This window comes from Pteropus medius, unplaced genomic scaffold (assembly GCF_902729225.1).
Source record: "Pteropus medius unplaced genomic scaffold, Ma_sr-lr_union100, whole genome shotgun sequence".
Classification (NCBI taxonomy): Eukaryota; Metazoa; Chordata; class Mammalia; order Chiroptera; family Pteropodidae; genus Pteropus; species Pteropus medius.
In genome coordinates, this window is record NW_024356336.1 from 1,487,092 (window position 1) to 1,508,165 (window position 21,074).

The 21,074-nt window shown below is 43.3% G+C and overlaps 1 long non-coding RNA gene across 1 annotated transcript; it reads right to left on the reverse strand.

Moving 5' to 3' along the window:
- Positions 1 to 1,558: 1,558 nt before the first annotated feature.
- LOC120601960 (uncharacterized) lies at positions 1,559 to 2,630 on the reverse strand. Its single transcript, XR_005652606.1, has 2 exons — positions 2,548 to 2,630; positions 1,559 to 2,163 (listed from the first exon to the last, which is right to left on the reverse strand). It is a non-coding gene; the product is annotated as an uncharacterized LOC120601960 (long non-coding RNA).
- Between the last annotated feature and the right edge of the window lie 18,444 nt (positions 2,631 to 21,074).

Here is a 21,074-nt window from a genome sequence, read left to right on the forward strand (position 1 = left end):
TCTGTGTTCTCCAGCACAGAAGGGTCTGATGTGTTTGAGGAGACCAGGAATCAGACAGCTGTGGCCAGTTCATCTCCTAAGTCTCCTCCCCAAGTAGAACTGCAAACAGTGCTCTTGGCCACCCTCTGAGCCATTGCACACACCCTTTATGCTGCTGGAAATGCCGTCCCCTGCTTCCGGCTTCGGGACCAGCTTAGGACTGCGGATACAAATCTCGTCTCTGAGGTTTTCTAACTCTGTGGCCAGGGCAAGCCACTTCGCCTGTCTGATCATTTATTTCCTCATTGCTAAAGTGGTGTTAGTGATAGATCCAGCCTCATAGAGTTGTTATAACATTTATGCAAAATAATCCTTATAGGCTGAAGTTGAGGGTATTTGGTTATAACAAAACCACTCAGATCAGCTGAAGCTAAGAATAAAGGAGGGTAAGAATTTACTTAAAATTGGAATAGACCCATTTTTAAACTTAGGGTGCAAAAAAGTCACATCACGTTGACATTTCCAATTGATTGTTCAAGGTTCCCTTCTCTCCATACAGGAAATCTTACGTCTTCCTCTTAAAAGTCCTACTGCACCTTCCCTCATGCTGACCCTTCTGGAGTGGTTCATAGATCCCGGAGATGGGCATTTACAGGGAGTGGCTTCCACAGCAAAGAGCGAAGACTGGAGTCCCCTCGGGGCACCGCTGCCCCTGTGCTTTGCTAATACACAGCTGCGGTGAGGACGATTCTGACACGGCAGCTGTGCTGCAGGTCCAGACTCCTTACACAGACGGCTTGCCTGATGTCAGAGAAGACTGCTCCACCCCAGGTACCAAGCTGAGCTCCCAAATCGCAGTGCTCAGCCTGAGCTTTTTCAGTCACATTCCACTTCCCAAGAATCTGGAGTAAGTTCTCGGAGGTCAGGAGCCATGCCCATCTTATTTATCACTGTGGGGCCAGCATCCAGAATAAGGGCCTGGCATATAGTAGCCATTTTATGTTGGATGGATGGATGGAAGGATGAATGGCTAGATGGATGGATGCATGGAAGGATGGATACGAGGATGGATGACGGAAGGATGGCGAGGTTGGTGAAAATGGCGGAAAGGAAAGAATAAAGGGAAGGATAATAAAAAGGACGGAGGGAGGAAGGAAGCAGGGAAGGAAAGAAGAGAGGAAGGGGAGGGAGGAGGAAGAAAGGAAGGAGGGAAATAAGGAAGGGAGAGAGGAGGGAGGGGAGGAAGGAAGGAAGGAAGGAAGGAAGAAAGGATGGAAGGGCAAATCATTACATGAAATATCAGCCCCAAGTTATGGTTAAGAAAATTTTGTAAGTGAATGCTTTGATAATTTAGCACTTTAAAATAGGTTGTATTCTCTTTTTAGAATAGAAAAAGTAAATCAACATCTTAAAAATCACAGTCTAGGAACTTGCTGACTGTATGATTTACCATCTTCACGTTGCATTATGTCATCATCACAATTACACATGTAAATATATTTATAAAAGACAGTCTCTAACCACATGGGTATGATTTCTATTGATGCCTCTGGGAAAGAATTGGGTCAAAAGTCACCAGCAAGGGAATGAGAGTAAACATTTATTGAGGGTTCACTAAACGTCAAGTTGTTTTATTAAAATGTTACCCTGTCAGATCCTTTCAACTCTGCAGGGAGGGTAATATCATGCCCGTTTTTCACTTGGTGGAACTCAGATACAATGACGTTACATGTCTTGCCTGAGGCCTCACAGGTAGCGAATGGCAGAGTTGGCTTTGAATTCAGCTTCGCTCAGTCTCACACTCTGTGCTGTCTCTGCTTTCCCATACAGCCTGCCTGGGAAGGGGGCCTTATGGAAGAGAAGGAGTGGGGTGACCATGCTTTAGGATTGCCCTTACCTGTGTTAGCTCATTAATCTCACAGCAATCTTGTAAGGAAGGAACTGTCATTATTCTCATCTGGCAGGTGAGGAAACTGAGCTTCAGAGCAGAACGCCACTTCTGAGCTTGTCAATCTAATCCTCGTGAAAGCTTTTCAAGGTCAACTGGATTTCACGGCAACATAGTCCTAGTGAAAGCAGACAATGGACTTGGGGCTTTGTGGACTTGCTCAGTGCCCTAAATTCCTTCATTACACTCTCCTTGAAGCCACAGCATTTTGACTCTGGTTAAAATGCAAATCATACCTGGAAGGGATAACACAGAAAGCCATTATCAGCCTGGAATAAAGCCAGGCCACATTTGTGTTCAAATTCCATTCTCAATACCTTTGGGTTTCTTTTTAATAACTTAAAAATGTTTTTTGTTTTTGTTTTTTTTTTGCAGATAATTCATGTTCATTGTAGAAATTTAAGAAATTCAGAGAGGCAAAAAAAATGAATAAAGAAAAAAAAGAAAGAATTGCCTGAAATCTCTCTGAGGCAGCCATTTCTTCCTGTTACATCTAGTAGCTATACAGTAATTGTTCCCCTTATCGGAGTGAAATATGTTCCAAAACTCCCCATGGATGCCCAAAACCTCAGCTAACACTGAACACCATATATACTATGGTTTTTCCTACACAGACATACCTGTGATAAAGTCTACAGCTTCTCTTTGGTCGCAACTTATACCCCAGTTGTCAGCATCACTACTTTTGTGCTTTGGGGTCATTATTAAGTAGAATAAGGCTTACTTGAATACAAACACTGCGATACTGCGCCACTCAATCTGATAGCCAAGATGGCTACAATGTGACTAATGGGTAAGTTATGCATAGTATGTTGCTAAGATATACTGGACAAAGGGAGGATTCACGTCCCAGATGAGAGGGAGCAGAATAGCACAGTATTTCAGCATGCTACTCAGAATAGCACACAATTTAAAACTTATCGATTGTTTATTTCTGGAATTTTCCATTTAATGTTTTTGGATCACGGTTGACTGCGGGTAGCGAAGCGCCGAAAGACAAACCGTGGTTAAGGGGGAACCATTGTACTCAGATTTTGCTCCGGGAAAACATGCATGTCCCACTCTCTATCTAAGTAATTAGGGGCTGACTCTACCCCCAGGCTTGCGGGCAGGTAGGAACAAGGGACGCAGAAATGGCCAATCAGAACATCCCAGCCCTGGCGCCAGTGATTGGTTCATGGAAGGGAGCATAACCTAACCTAGCCCAGCCAATTAGAGCTCTACCCAGAACTTTCTCTGGAATCACTGGGAAAGAGGCGTTCTTTTCCTTGTCCTAAGCTACATAGAGGCTGGGAGCAGAAAGTGGCCATTCTTGCCCCAGTTGGTGGAGAGCTTGCCTGAGAATGAAGCCAACTTCACAGAGGAAGAGAGAGCTGAGGAATGTGGAAAAATAGATTTCTGACAGCATCTGAGCACCTGGATCCAACTATATCTGCAGCCTGTTCCTTAACATACTTTTTAGTTATTAAATCAAACCATATACAATTGCCAGTATTTGACAATTTTGGCCCTGAAAATTTCATATCACTCAACTTAAGAGATGAGACAAATTCCTTTTCCTACTAAAATAAGTTTAAATTGAATTTCTTACTCTTACAACTGAAAGGGTCCTCTCTAATACACTCATCATCCAAAGAAAATCAACATTCACGTTTTCACATGTCTCCTCTTATACTTATTTCCGTATGTGTATATGTTTATATAATATAGTGATATAACATAATATAATAAATTTATGACATTTTAATTTAACTTATTGTCTGTGTAATTTGTTGTCTAATATCTACCTGCCTTCCCGTGAGGACTGAATGTTTTAGTTACTCTGGCCGAACAAAGTTTCAAGACCATAGTAGGTCAATAATTAATATCTGTTGACTATATCAATATGTGTGTAGAATCCAGTATGAAAAAATGATTTAGGAAAAAGCCAATCTGCAACCAGGCACATAGCCACTCTATGAAAGTGAGATACACTGTCCCATTAGAGGAGGCCCCAATGCACAGCAAACAATGAAAACCAAGCACCTGCATTAAAATATAAATGGGAAGCTAGCTAAGCCTGGCAAGTTAGGTAGAAAACTGGCACTTGCTAATAAAAATGTGTTGCTTAATTCATCAGCCTTTTAAAAATGTTGGCAGGAAGCTAGGGTGGGATTGAGTACAGAAAAGATTTCTAACAGAAAATCTTTTCCAAGAAGATTCATGGTTTGAAACCCACAGAAAGAGAGATTCAGCAGAGAGTATTTTATGAATTTTCTGAGTGCTCATTGCTCAGACCACAAGCCTGTGACTCATTATTGCCTCCTCAAGGTGGTACAGCAAAATGCAGGAGCAGAAATGAAAGGCAATCAGTCATGCCACTACCATTATAATAGACTGACTAATTATCAGAACATGGACATATATTCTGTGCTTGCTCCTGCCACTGCTACTGTTATTGTAACCATCATCAAAAGTCACATCCACAACAGTAAGAGTGGCTGAGGGGTATGGCCAGGTAAGGCGTTGAGAGGTTCTCATACATTATCTCATTATCTTTATAACACCCGATGAGACAGGTACAATTAGACATCCATTTTACAGATGAGGGAGCTGAGGTTCAGAGAGGTGAAACCACTTACTCAAGGGCATGTAGCTGGTACGTAGCAGAGCTAGGACTCGAACCCAAGGCCTTACGACTCTTTATGCTCTGTTGTTTTTTGAATCTAGGTGGTCTAATTGAGTCTCTTTATTGTACAAGTGAGGACGATGAGGTTCTGAGTAGCCTCCGTAGTTCTGAAGTTCAAGAAGTTGCCAAATAACTATTAAGACCTTTATATGGTTACAGCTAAATATTGAACTTTTGGCTTTTCAGAAATGATCCTAAGCAGAAGATAGCGAGGCTCCTGATGCAGTGGGATTCCGGTGGGGTCCATCAGAAGACTTGGTGACATTTGCATCACATGACGGTATTGAATGGTGGGGGGTGGGGCAGCTGGGGGCAGTCCGCTACAGAGAAATTCCACCCAGGCCCACGAGGACATTAGACACCATACTGTTGTGGTGGCAGCAAGCTGAAGCCCTCTAGTGTCTGCCCCTAAATAAACAACAGATCAGTAAAATATGGTGGACTCACCAGGGTATTATGGTGCAGTCCTAGATGTAGGCATGACAGCCTGGGTGGGTCTTAAAGTCACAGGGCCAGGAAGAGAACAATAAACAGGATGAAACCCATAGCACAACACCATTTAGGTAAACGAAAAACACATGCGCACATGTTTTCCAGGTACAAACAAAAAGGCATCAAACAGATTAGACTGGCTGCCTGTGGGGTGTGTGGGATGAGAGGGTGACAGTGGGGCATGATGATCAATGGGAATGAATGAATGACAGATGGCAGATGCTCGCAGACAGTAATGTAAATGTGCCATAAGCCAAGGAATATTAATACCTCAAACCTCAGCACCCTAGATTCAAAAATTAAACACAACCCCAAATAAAAATTATGCTGAGAAAAAATAAATTCATAGCAAAAGAAATCCAGCATTTTTGAAACATTTACTGTATATCAGGCACTGTGCTACGGGTGTGTTATCTCATTTGCTTTTCAACAGAATATGGGAGGAAAGTATTGTTTGTTTTACAGATGGGGAAAGTAGAGCTGAGAGGTGAGGCGACTTGCGTGGGGCTAGTTGCTAGAAGAGCATGATTCTCACCTGAGTTGTCCCAACCCAACGCTTTCAGATGGCTCTGGGGTGTCCACACTCTGCAAGGTCTATTTTCCAAGGAGCGGAAAGACAACATTAGATGATATTAAGAGAAAAATTATGACAATTTTATAGGATGGGCTCATTCTTTTAAAAAATATGGGTCATGTGTGTTGTGCGATCGCATAATAAATAGACTGGAAGGATCTGTGGCCAGGTGTTCACAGCGGGTTCCTGAAAGCAGGGGTGTGTCTGCACCAGTCGGTCCTGTGTAGGGCGCACCCATTGGGGCTGCCCCACAGGAGAGTTCAATGACATCCACATAAGTGAACCTCCGAATGGTGAAATGCATGTTTTTCTCTACACCTTTATGTATCATCTGCATGTAGAAGGCCACAAGTAGCTTTTATAGTCAAAAAGGAAAAATTAAGCATTTTATTTTTGGTTTGGAAGGAAAACGTTTGTTTACCAAGATTGAGCAGAAGGACTCTGAGGCCAGCCCTTTCTGAGATGCCAGTTTCCTGAGGCAACGACTGCATATCTGTTTTCAGCATCTGCTCGGAACAGTTCAGGACAGAGGGCTACAGAGGAACAGGCGACTGTGGAAAGGAGGGGTCCTGGTTAGAGCAGAACCTTGGCGCCTGACTCCAGATCAGCGTGTGATGCTGGGCATGTTCTTTGACCTTGCTGAGCCTCTAGTTTTCCACCTGGAAAATGGGCACAGTACCAGCCATGGTGCCAAGATTCAATGGGAGAATGCATGGGAAGAGCTCGGCCCCAAGCTCAACACAGAAGTGAAGCTCAAGATGTGATAATCTTGTTACTGGAGCCAGGGAAGCTCCTCAGCTGGCAGGAACAGCAGGGATGTAGGGCTCTTGTTTTCAGATTTCTACTTCTAAGGAATCACAACTGGGGTGGCTGTTTCCTTGTCCTTCCCCAGCCTCCAGAGGTGTGACAGGTGAGCCTTAATTTCTGGATTAAAAAGGCAATAAAGGATCATTTGAGCCAATTTTGACAGTGGAGCACTCTGTGCATTGAGGAAAAACGGGGAATTACAGCCCAGTCCATGGCCTTCACCCCAGACTGGGTGATTAGAAATAAAGAAAAGGGATTCCAGATGTAGAAAGAGGAGGAGTTACTTGAGTACAGGAGCCAGCTCCACCCAGACCAAAGCCCTGGAAATAAGCAGCCTCCCTCCCACATCTCTCAGGTTCTGGCAGAAGTACAGACCCTGGGGACAGACACACACATACCAGCTCAGGTAGCTCTATGTATAATTTCTTTCACTTAAATCATATCAGAAATGACACACTAGATTGCCCAACTACAATTTACCATCTCTTTTGTTCTTGCCTTTAAAATAATATAAATATCTATAACATACTGAGCGATTACTATGTGCCAGGCACTGTGCTAACATCTTTATAGGAATTAATCCTCTCAACAGCAGGTGTCAGTTAGGATTCAGACGAGAAACAAAATAACCATGGCTTAAGGAAGAAAGAAATTTATTTTTCTCTCGTGTTAAATGAGTCCAGAGACAGTTGACACATGCCAATGACTGGAGTTCCTCCTTTCCTGAGGCTCTGTCATCTTCAGTATGTGGCTTTCTCCCTGTGGTCCAACATAGCTGCTTGAGCTTCTGCATCACAAGCACATTCCAGGCAACAGGCAGAGGAAGGGACAAAGAAAGTCTCCTTCCTCTCCTTTAGGGTTGTTCCAGGCATTTGCTCATGACATTTATGCTTACATCTTCCTCACCAGTGTACTCACGTGACTTCCTTTAACAGCAGGGAGTGAGAGGATATGAAGTTTTGACTCCAGGTGATCAGCCATCCAACTACAAGTTAGGGAAGGAAACAGGAGGACGGCTACTGGGTGTGGAGACGGGACACTTGTGGTCTTGGCCACAGAATTAATAATAATTCTGATTTTCAGATGTGTAACTGAGGCTCGGGGAGAGGCCTCGACTTTGTCGAAGGTCACCCAGATTGTATGAGGCAGAGCCAGAGTTGAACCAATGTCTGTCTGACTCTGAGCCACTGGGCCTTTCGAAATCTATATAAAATGATATAGATGGAAAGTTCCACAAACAGGAGAAACCCACAGAGACACACCTTCAAAATCACCAGCTTCGGGGCTTAGATTTTATATGCAGAGTTTCAAACCAGAGCCATTTCGACAACTGAAACTAAATCCCCAGGAAACAGTTGTTTCTAGTGGCAGCTGTGACAGAGTCTTAATCATAGCAGCCTAGAAGAGTGCTGCATCTGCAAGGATTCGGGGAACGGGCTGTGAATTCCATCTAGCATGTCTTTTCCTGGTCAAGTTAAACCAGGCAGGAAGTTTGTTATGTCAGTCATAGGACCATAGATGGAGGTGCTTCTTCAAGGTGGTGGCAGGGGTGTTTCATGGGAGCCATTTGTCTTCCGCCTCTCTGGCTTAGAGGATGTGCAAATAATCATGGTTATTTGAATTGCGGGGAGAAAGTGAGATCTCATTGAGGAGTTGGGGAGGAAGGACACCTCCAAGGTGACCCATCTCCTGTTTAGCGCTGACACACTGCGCCCAGGACACCCCGACTGTGGAATCGAGTCCTCGCCCCTCTTTCTCCCCCTCCACCACTGGTGCAAATTCCCCCACCCCCAAAAGGAGAGGAAATACACATATCAACAGTCATAGCTAAGCCACTTGACATGCAAATACCTGGCTTCCTTCTCTGCAGAGGGACACATTCCATCCCTAGTTTACGGCAGAGAAAATGGAGGCTTAATGACATAAAGCAAAATGGTACAGCCACTTTGAAAATGTCTGTTAGTTTCTGGTAAAGAAATACATACTCTTACCATAGGCCCTACTAATTCTACTTGAACGTATTTACCGAAGAGAAATGAAATGAAAAACAGACTTGGACAGGAAACAACCCACATGTTCACAAACGAGAGACTGATTAAAAAAATAATTGTGTCCCTACGACAGAATACTACTCAGGAATAAACAGGAATGAACCACTGTTATATGCAGCAGCATGGATGAATCTCACAGAAATTCCACTGAGTGAGAGAAACTGGACACAAAAGAGTTTGTACTGTAGGATTTCATACACCTGAAGTTCAAGGGCAGGCAGAGTTACTTACTCTAAGGCGATAGCAATCAGAAGAGTCCCCACCTCTGGGAAGGGGCACAGAGAAGCTCCTGGAACAATTTTGTATACATCGATCTCAGTGATACAACAGTGTTGCATTTGGCAAAATTAATCGAGTTATAGATTTAAGTATTGTGCATTTTACTGTGTGTAAATTATGTCTCCTAGAGTACGGGGCGGGGGAAGGGCAGGGAGGATATATAAAGAGGTGAATGACTCGTCCTATTACACAGCTAGAAAATCACTGAGTTGAGTTTTAGTTTCTACTTGTGTAAAATATAGATGTTAATAGTTTCTACATCTAAGTATTGTGATTGGGCTCAAAGTGGATGGAGAATGGAAAGCAACCAGCAAAAAGCCTGGCTTATATTACACCATCCTGTATATTAGCTATCATTATTCTATGGCAGCAATCTTTAAACAGCTAACACTCTAGGACCTACTAAGGCAGTTTACAGGCACTCTGCTAAGGGGTTTGCGTAAACTGCCTTATTTAATGCTCATAGCAGCCTATGAGTTAGATACCCTTGTCACATAGCCCACAGATGAAGGGAATGAGAGAAGAGATTGGCAACTTGTCCAGGATAATGCCATTAACAAACAAAGTGCGGGGCTCGAGCACAGAGCTTCAGTCTCTGCGGCGCAAATCCCTAGCCCCTCGCCTTCTGGTTCAGCAGCCACACGTGGTTAATGAGCCCTGAAATGGTCACCTCTGAATTGAGAAGTGCTGTGAGTGTAAAACACACACCAGATCTTGAAGACTTCGTTTAAAAAATATTATAATTTTTCATATTAATTATATGTTGACATGATAATATTTGGATGTGCTGGGTTAAATAGAGATTATTAAAATTTTAACTGGTTTCTTTTTTCTAGTGTGGCTACTAAAAATTTTAAAATTCTATGAGGCGTTTACATTTCTAGCAGGCCGCTCTGTGCTAACCACTACGCTACCTTTTTCCTATTGTTTGTAGTGGATTATTCCACTTGTCTCTCTACACATGTCTTTTTGATGTCACTGCACTGAACTTCGGTCCACATGCTGATGAGGTGACCCCTTGTTCCTCACTCCTCAGTGAGCGTGTGTGTGTGTGTGTGTGTGTTACTGCACACATGCACGCATATGCACACACGCACATGTCCTTTTCAAAGACATTTCCTTCTGGGCTCCCTCTTCGCCATTTTTAGCATCGCACCAGTTCACCAAGGGTGGGACCAGGCAGGGGGCACCCATGCAAACACAAAATCACAGCCCACCCCTCTATCTCCTGCTGGCTGTTCCATCTGACGGCCCATGGACCCTGCAGTTCCAGGTTCTGGCCCCTGGCAAGGTTATTGAAGCTGAGATAGGCTGTCCTTTCTCTCTTAGGGAAAATAAAAATATTCTAATTAAAGCCAGGAAGGCCCTGGGAACAATAGCGCTGGCGCCGGGCTGATGGATGTAATTCAATTTGCAGCATGAAGAGCGGGACTCAGGACTCTCGCTGTTACCAAGTTGTTTGGAAGGCAAGAATAATCCAAAGGCGAATTTAATGAATGCAGGCCAGCTCACGTGCAGGTGGACGTGGGGCCTTTAGATGGGGGATGGAATTAATTCTGGTCCATCCACAGGCAGGGGACAGGTGAGGTCATAGGATTTGGGGCCCCAGATATATCTGGCTGCTCCAAATCTCAGTTTCTGTATCTGGAAATGGGGGGTTCATTTTAGTGCCTACCTCCTAGGTCCTCATGAAGACTGAATGAGGCAATGCAAGTAAGTGCTTGGCTCAGGGCCTGGCACAAAGTAAGCACTCAATTAAATGAGACCTGTTCTCTTTTATTCCCCTCCCCCCACAGTGACATTGAACATCGCCAATTCTCATGTTCTCAGCAGATGCCTGGCATTGCAGAGAGAACCCTGATTCTGGGGGTGGCACCCCTGGCAGGCAATGAGGAGAGTAGCGGGACAGGGTTCCTGTGGTCATAGCTAAAATAGTCAATACAATTAAGCAGGAAAAGTATTATTATCCTAACAGCTGGCTACTGAAATCTCAGGGTGGAGAATGGAAGGGGGAGGATACAAGGGCCTAGATGACAGATCTCCTAAAGGTTTTAGAGAAATATCTGAAGTGGCTCTGTACTAGAAAAGAAGAATAATCTTTTATCTCCCAGAGCGAAGGGCAAGAAAGGAAGATTAGAAAAGCTTAAACAGAGGAAAGGAAGAGAAGAACCAGCAAGACGGAGAAAGGCTAGAGCTTGGTGAAGAACAAGGGTGTTGAAACACCTCATCACCACCACCAACCCCAGAAAGTGTTGATGGAGGGACATTTTAAAAATCGTGGTGTCTAATAACCCACTTTAAAATTGTTTGCATTAAAGCAATGTTAACCCCGGCTGTCTTCCACCTCTACCCCTGAAATCTGCAGAAAATTCTACTATCCTCAAAAGTGATTTGTACAGTTGGATTCCTTCTTCGCTTCCTTCCCTTCCTTTCTTCCTTCCTTCCTTCTTCCTTCCTTCCTTCAACTTCCTTCCTTCTTCTTCATTCGCTTCTTCTTCCTTTGCTCCTTTCCTTTCTTTCTTTCTTTCTTCTTCTTTCTTTCTTTCTTTCCTTTCTTTCTTTCTTTCTTTCACTACTGCTCTTTCTTTTTTTAAATGGGGCCCAAGCAGGAAGCTGAGTTTCACGTCTGGAGTGCTATGGGGCCACACACTATAGAAGCAAGAACCATGGAAACACGAATCTTGAAAAATGGCAGAAATTTTGAAAAGGGCTCTGAACTTCTCAGGCCACTGCTGAGTTAGCATTACGTTAAGACTTCTTCCCCATTTAAACTCCTCCACCCAAAATCTTCCTGCAAGGCAGACAGTTTAGAGAAGGGGGTCCTTCCTCTCTGTTGGTGCCTAGTTCTGTAACATTTTTTTTTTTTTACATTTCCTTTTTTTCCCCCCTATTTTTTGGACAGAAAGGTCCCTGCAAGGCCCCTTCCCAGACTGGGAGGGGACCAAAATGCCATCATTGTAGTAGAGACTGGAACATCTACAAGTATTGAGGGAAATACATAGGCCTAGTATTAGTTACAAGGAAAAAAGACGCCTTCCATGACAGATCCTTGAGGTTTCTGCGTCTGCTTTCAAAAAGCAGATTGAGTCTAGCTTAAAAGTAAGGGGAGGGTAAATCGGAAAGTTCCTGGAAACACGCAGAATTGAACAACAGGCCACAGGAAGGTCAGTAACCAGGGCAGAGCCAGGGACCTCAGCAGTAGGAATAATGAGTTACCTCAAAGAACAAATAAATTAATTATTTTTCTCCCTGTGATGTCCACTCAATATTCAAATCCCCAAGAAAGGGACTCTGACTGGCCTAGCCTGGGTTACACAGTCACCCCAGCAGTCAAAAGGATGGGGCTTTGTGTGTGGCAGCCCCAGTGACATGACATGGAAGAAAGGACAGACAGTTCCTCCTAAAGAAAGGAGATGTTATTGTTTCCAAAAGAGGAGAGAGGATCCTGGGCACCTGTGCACATGCAAGTGCACACGCACACGCACACGCACACGCACACGCACATGCACGCACATGCACACGCACACGCACAAAGAGATGCCCGTTATATTCCACCCCTTGGCTGCCCAGCATCACTCTTTTCCTCTTACCTACAAATTTAAAAACTGACCCACATCATGTAATGAAATTATTCCACATAGAATCACAAACACACACACACCCCTCCTCAATGAGAAGAGGGCAAATGAAACAGCCTATTTATCTGGAAATATTACTTTCAGGAATTAGGCTAACATTTTCAGAAAGCTGTGAGAATGTCAGATAGTGGGGTGAGTGGGAGAAAGTTGGAAGCTAACCTATTCTCAAAGTAGATTAGCCTACCCCCTCAGCCAATAGGAAGACTCTAGTTCCAGGTGCCTTGGAAGACACCATCGTGGGGCACTTGAAGGTCACTGGTTGAAGGAGGCGTTTTATTTGAGTGTACACATTCCTACTTACCCATATTTCCTGATGGGCTTGAGGCCGCGAATTAAGCAAGTGAGTAAGGACAAGTATAGAGCAGTAGTAATGACTATAGGTCGAATCAGGTTCAGATTCTGGCCCTTTGCTCCCTGCTGGTGACACAGCTTCCATAAGGGTTTTACCAATAGGAGTCTGCTTCCTCAGCTGGGAAATGGGTTAAAGTCTACTTCATACTGCTGTTCTGAGGAGTCAAGGACCAATGCATGTAACGCGCTTAGAACAGCAGCTGGGACATGGTGAAGGCTCCACACATATCAACCACGATTACTCTCCCTTTCCAACAGGTGAGGAGACTGAGGCTCAGGGAGGAAGATGTGATTCGTCCAGGACAGCACAACATTTACCAAATTTCATGAAAACATATGAGAGAAAGAAAGGACTAGGCCAGGGTCATTCAATAGCAATATACTGAGAGGCATAGATATAACTTTAGATTTTCTTGTAGTCACATTTTTTTAAAAGAAGTAAAAAAAGAAAAACAGGTGAAATTAATTTTAATATATTTTATTGAACCCACTCTATCCAAAATATCGTCCTTTCAACATGTGATCCATGTAAAACATCATCGAGATATTTTCTATTCATTTTTTTCTACTAGCCACATTTTTTTAAAAAAATGAAAAGAAACAGGAGAGATTAATTAATAATATATATTATTTAACCCAATGATATAAAATATTATTTCAACATGCAATCAATATGAGAAGCATTAATGAGATACTTTCTATTCCTTTTATCATACAAAGTCTTGGACATCTGCTGTGTCTTTTGACACTTATGGCACACCTAAATTTGGATTTCAAGTGCTCAATAGCGACATATGGCTGCCATAGTGGACAGGTCAGTGGTAGACTGTCTGCATTCCATTTAATCATCCCGGTACCCCTGGGAGGTATTAATAATCCCATTTTTTAGATGAGGAAATGGTTCTTGCAAGGTTAAGTGACTTGCCCAAGGTCACACAGTTAGAAAGAGCAGAGTCGAGTTTGGGATCTGTTCCGATATAGCTCCGCTGAGACCCTGGTCCTTCCACCTCCTCTGGATCCTCAACTCCCATCTCAGGGCTGCCCACCTCCTAAGCCATTGATTACTGCCATGATTTATGGCCCTCCGGCCAGGGAGCCCTGGAGACATAATTAATTTGTTTCTGCCAGTGGAGGCCTGCCTGGACACCCTCACCTCCCTGCACGCCTCTGCTCCCAGCCCAGACAGTGGATCGATTCCCAGCTCATCAATGGTGCCGAGAAATAACCTACGACTGCGGTTAGATTCGCTTAATCAGGCACTTGCTCAGAGCAGCCCATCTGACAATTTTATTGGGCCAGGAGCATCATATTTCAGTGTCTGCTTCCACCCTGGATTCTCATTCTTGTATCAGCCGGGGTGGATGTTGGATCTGCTGCTTTATGAATTACAGCAGGGCCCATGCTCCTTCCCAGTAAGATTGGAGTATAACTGATTATCTGACCTGGAAGGGGTCACCCGTCAACCAACCTGCATTTTTTGAGCTCGGTCTGTGAGCTCAGCTGTCAGTGGGATAGTGTTATTGATAATAATGCCAGTAATTATAACGACAATAGTAAAATAAAAATATTTATTTAGCCCTTACCATGTTCTGGGTACCATTCTAGCTTTTTGCACATATACAGACAATACTGCAGAGTAGATGCTATTATTTTTCCCATTTTACAGGAGAGGAAACTGAGGCTCGGGAAGGTGAAGGGACTTTCCCAAGAACATAATTGGAGAGCAATAAAGTCGGGCTGCCCTCAAGAGCTCACTGCCTTATTGAAGAGGCAAGAACCTATTCAATAAAATTGTGATGAATAATAGAAAGGAGTAGGCAATAAGGGCTAGTGTTTCTGAACTAACAGTAATAGTAATATGGTAGCAAATACTTTTTGGAAAACTTACCAGCCCTTGTTCCAAAAACTTCACATACCATACCTCACTAAATTGCTACCAAACCCTAGAAGTAGATACTATTATCATCTCATTTTACAGATGAAGAAATAGGCTTGGAGCGGTAAAATGGCTTGGTCAAGGTCATGACAATGTAATCCTTGTGAATGGATGAATGAGCCTATCGTGTTGTTCACCGTGATGTTCACCTGCATATTTGATTTATTGCTGATTCCCTGCCTTGTTCACATGAGGGACCGTAAGGGGAAGGTGATGTCCCCAAAGAGACATCTGAGCTGTATAGCACTGACATTGAACTGGGCATTTCTAACTGCCACGGCTTCAGAAGTTATGAAATTTTATGTGCTTTCAGATGAGAGGATGCATGAGTTTCACTGCATTCTGAAAAAATTTATGATGCACTGCTCTAAAGGGTTGTTTGGAGGGGGAAGAGAGATTCACCATTCAATGAAAACATTGAATGAAGCAATGCAAAGGATGCAGGATCTGGACCTAGACCTGGATTTAAATTCTGGCACTGTCACTAAATAGCAACGTGAACTTGGGCGAGTTAGTTACCATGCCTAAGCCAGGCTTCCTCATCTTTCAAGATGGGGTCAAAGTAGTACCTAGTTCATAAGTGTGGATTGTTGTAGGAATGTGTTATAGACTGAATATGCCCATCCCCCATCCCTCGTAATTCATCTGTTGAAACTCTACCCCTCAATGTGGTGGTAGTTGGAGATGGAGGCCTTTGGGAGGTAATTAATTGGGTCATACAAGTGGAGCCCTAATGGTGAGAATAGTGCCCTTGTAAGAAGAGACATGAGAGAGTTTGCTTCCTCTCTCTTCACACCATGTGGAGATTCAGCAAGAAGGAGGCCATCCACAATACAGTAAGTGGGCCCTTGCCAGACTCCAAACCTGCCAGTAACATGACCTGGACCTCCCAGTCCCCAGGACTGTGAGAAATGCATGTTTGCCGTTAACCACCCAACCTATGGTATTTACCGTATCAGCCCAAGCTAAAAGATGAAATGAGACAATATGTGTAAAGTTCTTAGAAGAATGCTTGGCTCATAGTAGGCCCTTGATAAGTGGTGGCTGCTATAAAGTTGGTTTCTGCACTCCCTCACCTCTCTTTTCCCAACCCCAAACTGGGATTTCTCTAAATTGTAAAATTAAACATCACCTACGCCTACTTACTGTTCGCCGTTGGCTCATGCACTGCTCTTTGCAAGTGGTGTTTCTGACAAAGCCAATTCAGAGTCAATGGGACCTCAAAAGATACTTCTGATCTCATGTCAGGTAGACATTCTTAGAATAGCTTAGAACTCTTCATCCCACTGGCCACCTGTCCTTGACTGACATTTTCTATCCCCCACTGCTTCTTAAACCCAGTCTATCCCTCTTTCCCCCATTTGCAGCCAAATGGGAATGATGAGTACCCAAAATGGAATGCTGGGGATTGCTTGGAAAACTTGGGCTAATACTCCAACCTTAAACACCTGCCATTATGAGACTCGTAACAGCCACTCATTTCCTGTACTAAGCATTTCCCACACATCTGCTCTTCTACATTCTCACAGCTCAGAATGTTGCAACTCTTGTCAGATGGAACAGGCTAGGAGGGAAGGATCGAATTCCCATCTCATTGCCAGGCTTTGGCACTAGGTATGTCCCGAGGAAAACTCAATTGGACATAGGATCTGTAGCAGAAGCTATTAGTGCCTTACCTACATTCTCAGACACTTTATCATTTTCTTGCACACTGTCTGCCCATGTGCTTTGATGCTTAGCCAGCACCTACATCTCTTTGTGGCAGGGTTGCCCTAAGGCTTTCAGTATCTGCTACCTACCTAAGAGAAGGCAAAGTGCCCAGGTATTCACATCCCCAAAGACAGCCCTTTACTAATGCCTTATGGGAACAGGGAGAGGGAGATACAAGTTCTTCAGCTTCTGTGCCCCCAACCTAGAAAACTTTGATATGTGACCATCACTGTCCCCAGTGCCCTACGGGACTGACTGAAGGTTACTTTCGTGGGGCTATACTTGGCCCCTTCCCTTGGGGGTCACACTTACCTGTTCCTTGATCAGATTTTCCTAGGGCTACTTTCTTATAAGTCACTTTTACATGAATCTCATCTTAGGAATTTAAAGTAAAACAGGAGCTCAAAATAATTACTGAGTTTAATTACAGGAAAAAAATTAAGTTATACTTTTATGCTTGCCTGAATTTACAGACTGAAATCTATAAGACTACACTTATTAATGAATACCATCATAAAATCTAGTTCTACACATTTCCCTGAATGATCTCATTAAATCTATGAGTCAGAAACCACTGTTATGCCCATTTTACAGATTTCTTTTAGAGAGGTTCAACACCTCCCAGTTCAAAGGCTGCAAGCAAAGTCAGAGCCCTGTCCAAACCACCTGGGTCTGGCCAAAGTCCCACGCTCTGAGCAGAAGCACCGAGGGAAGTCAGAGACACAGTTGCTGAGCTGGGGCTCCCTGAGCTTTTCCCATACAGTTGGTTCTGGGCCAGGAGAAGAAGTGAGAGGAGCAGACCTCACTTGCAGCCTTTGTAAAAGCAGAATGCGTAGAGCAGAGGCTCAGGGTATAAAGACCTTGAGTGAGTTTTAAATCCCTGCTTTAGCACATACTTCCTATGTGGCCTCAGGCACGTCCTGTCACCCACCTCTGAGTTTTAGTTTTCTTACTTGCAAAATGGGGTTAATAACTATTAGAAATGTAGATCCCCTGGCTAGTGATTCAGGCACCTAAATGTGGGTTCCTGACATCCGTGGTCTTAAAAAGCCCCTGCCCAAGTGTGAGGATGACAGTAATTTACTTCGAAATGTATCAGAAAAATAAGAAGTGTGGATTGATTGATAAAGTGATAAAACAACAAGAAAACGTTAATGGTAGAATCTTTGCAATGGATAAAATTCTTTCGACTTTGCTATAGGTTTGAAACTTTTCATAATAAAATGTTGGAGAGGAAATCTCCCAAGGAGTGATTCTTTTCTGATGCAAATGATCCTCCTCCGTTTCTTTTATGAGCTACTTTGATGCCCAAAGCAAGAGAGAGGAAAGGCAGGAGAAGGTGAAGGCCCTGAGTGCTTATCTTTCCAAGATCCCCGATCTGGGGCATTTCAGTCTTCAATTTGCATTTTCTTTTTGTTTGAGAGTGAGAGAGCATGTACCCAACAAGGTTCTCAGCTGCAGAGGAATACAGGTTTTGATATCAAGATAGTAAGAGCAAGGCTATTGGTACCTGGGGAAAGACAGAGATGAATGTTATTGGGTGCAAGATGTACCTCGCAGTTACCAGATGTGACTTCACTGTGGGGCCCACAATAGCTCAGTGCTTTGGAAATCACTTCCATTTATCACCCTTTATGCTTCTGATTCATCTTGCAGGCAAGACAAGTCATTTTACGCTGAAGCGAGAAGGATTCCTTTTATAGCCCTCTGAATCAGTGGGCTGTTTATTCTCTCTCCCCAAAGGCTTCTGTCAGTTTGTGTTGGATCCATCCAGGTTCATCTTAAAGTGCTTCCCTCCAGCAGACAAAGCCACAAGCAGCTACAAACCTCATCTGTAATTCACCTAGGCCCAGAGAGACGACCACACTATAGTCAAAACAACAGGGGTCATGGTTAACAAGGTACCTTTTTATCGGAGGTACCAGGACATGACAAGAGGACACCGGGCATCAGTCTAGGGCTGAAGGATAGAGAAGCAGCAGCTATTCTGAAGTTTACTTATTCCCTTTTTATGATATAAAAATTAACTCGACTTCTTCGTGGCAATTCAATGCCCAGCACACAAAACCTAGTCACTATCTTTAGCATAGAGCCTGACCCATAATAAATACTCAGTAAATTTTTGAATGAATAAATGAATAGAAAATATTAAAAATACATTTGCCTTCATGAATTAATAATATAATATTTGACATCATTTATTAAATAAGTTGTGTGCCAAATTATGGTAGATTGTTTGCAAATAGCTCCAATTATTTCTCTCCCTATATCCACACTCCTCGACAACGTGACATTGCAGCTCCTTCTGTCAAGAAATGGAGTCTATTTTCCTGTCCCTGAATCTTGATTGGCCTTGTGACTTGTTTTGGTCAACAAGATGTGGAGAAGTGATTGGGTGTCAGTTCCAATCTTAAGCCCCAAAACACCTTGTGCGTGTTCTCTCACTATCTTGAAACCTTGTCACTAGGCAGCTGGAGGATAAGATTTTAAGCAGAACTGAGACAAGGTAGTCTATCTGGGGCCATCCTAGATCAGCCAGCTGCCAGCTAACCCAACCCAATTCAGCATATGACTAAAATGACATGAGGAAGCTGAGATCAGCTAAGACTAGAACCACTCAAGTGATCCTGGCTAATATTGTGAGCTAAATTATTGTTCTAAGACTCTAGATATTAGGGTTTTTTTTTTTCCACAGCAAAAACTGACTGATATACAAGCACGTATTATCATTAAACCCTTTCAACAACCCCCCAAAGTATCTGTGTTGGATACAGTTTTTGCTCTTCCAAAATGTGTTCTTTCCTTATCCCAAAGCAAGAGTGTTTTAACTAGGACATAACCACCTAGCTATTGACTAAATTTCTCAGCAATTCTTGCAGTTAAGTGTGGCAACATGAGCGAGTATTTGCCAAGAATCAAAAGAGTGAAAATGATGTTGCAACATTTGCCTCAATTGCTTAAGACAAAATATCTAGCCTTGGAATTCTGCTACATGCCCCTTCCTGCCGACTAGCTGGGTTAACTAGAGTGACTATGTGTTGGATGTAGCAGAGCCTTTCATCTTGAATTCCTGAGTGTTCCTGGGAAGAGACATGCCCTAGACTGTTAAATGGGCAAGAAATAAACTTCTGACTTGGCATCATGGTGCAGTGGAGCCTGTTCATTATAGCAATTATTGTTGACCAAACGCAATGAAATTGTTATCCCATTGTACAGGGTAGGAAGTAGAGGCACAGAGAAGTGACATGGCTGGCCTATAAAACTGCACTGTCCAGAACAGTAGCCACTAGCCAAGTGTTGTTATTTATATTTAAATTAATTGAAATTAAAATAAATTAAAAATCCAGTTCCCCAGTCGCATGCTCAATAGCCACACGTGGCTAGTGGCTACCAAATGGGACAGCACAGACATGGAACAGTCTCATCATAGCAGAAGGCTCTATCAGATGGTGCTGGTCTAGAAAGTACAGAGCCGCGATTCCAACTGCATCGGAGCGACTTTAATGCTTTGCTTGTCTGCCTGCCTCCTGCCATGCAGAGTTCTTTTCAAGAGTTGCTCCCCTGGTGCACGTACATGTTTGTTTACAGATCATTATTATCTATTTGTCAGAGAGGCTAGGAGCAGGGAGAGAAGTGGAGACTTATAATTAAAGGATGACAGCAGCTGGCAAGAGGATCAATGAAGAAAAAAGGAAGTCATCTCTGAAATGCTCACACAAAGTCATTAAGAAAATATCGTTTGATTTGCCAACACTGGACACAAAACGATATAGATGTCCTCACCTCCACCCTAACCTTTAAAGCAGGGTGACCCATCCTGAACAAGATTAACTACTTCTTTCCTTGCAACTGCTAAGAAAGGGACCCATATTGATCTGTCTAGGATAGTTATGGGTAAGGAAAGCCTGGAGGCTCACAGCAGCACAACTGGCAGGCACTGCTGGATATAGTCATCATACTAGTCTAGTCAGTGAGATGACAGAATGAGGAGGGCAGGATGACCAGCCAAAGAAGAGAAAAACCTATGAGTGACATCCCAAAGGAGAAACCAGGCAGCACCATCGCATCACATCCGGCTGCAGGTCAGCCTCCAACTGAGGATGCAGGTGAGTCTTCCTACTTCCCCGCCCCCTCACTTAAATCTAAGGATGGCCGAGACAGCATGTATATTCACGTGCGTTGTAAAATATCTGTCAAGCACTTATCGTGTACCAGGCAGTGTCCTAAGTCCTGTGGGGATACAGCAGTGGAAAAACCCTCTTCCTACCCTCCCAGATTCACAGTCTAGTTAGGGCAGAAGAGAAGTACACAGGCCGTGACAGCAGCGTGTGAACGTTTCTGAGTTAGAAATGGTGTGGAGGTAGGGGCTGTGGGAGCAAAGAGAAAGGTCACTGTAGGCTGAATTGTGTTCCTCTCAAAATTCATGTATTTAATTCTTAGCCCTGGTACCTCAGAATGTGATGATAGTGCATTCAAAGAGATGATTAAGGTAAAATGAGATCACTATAGGGCCCTCATAGATCGGTGTTCTTTTTAAATTATTATTATTTTATATTTTTCTTTTTCTTTTTTGTTTATTTAAAAAAATTTAAATTAAATTTATTGGGGTGACATTGGTTAACAAAATTATATGTTTCAAGT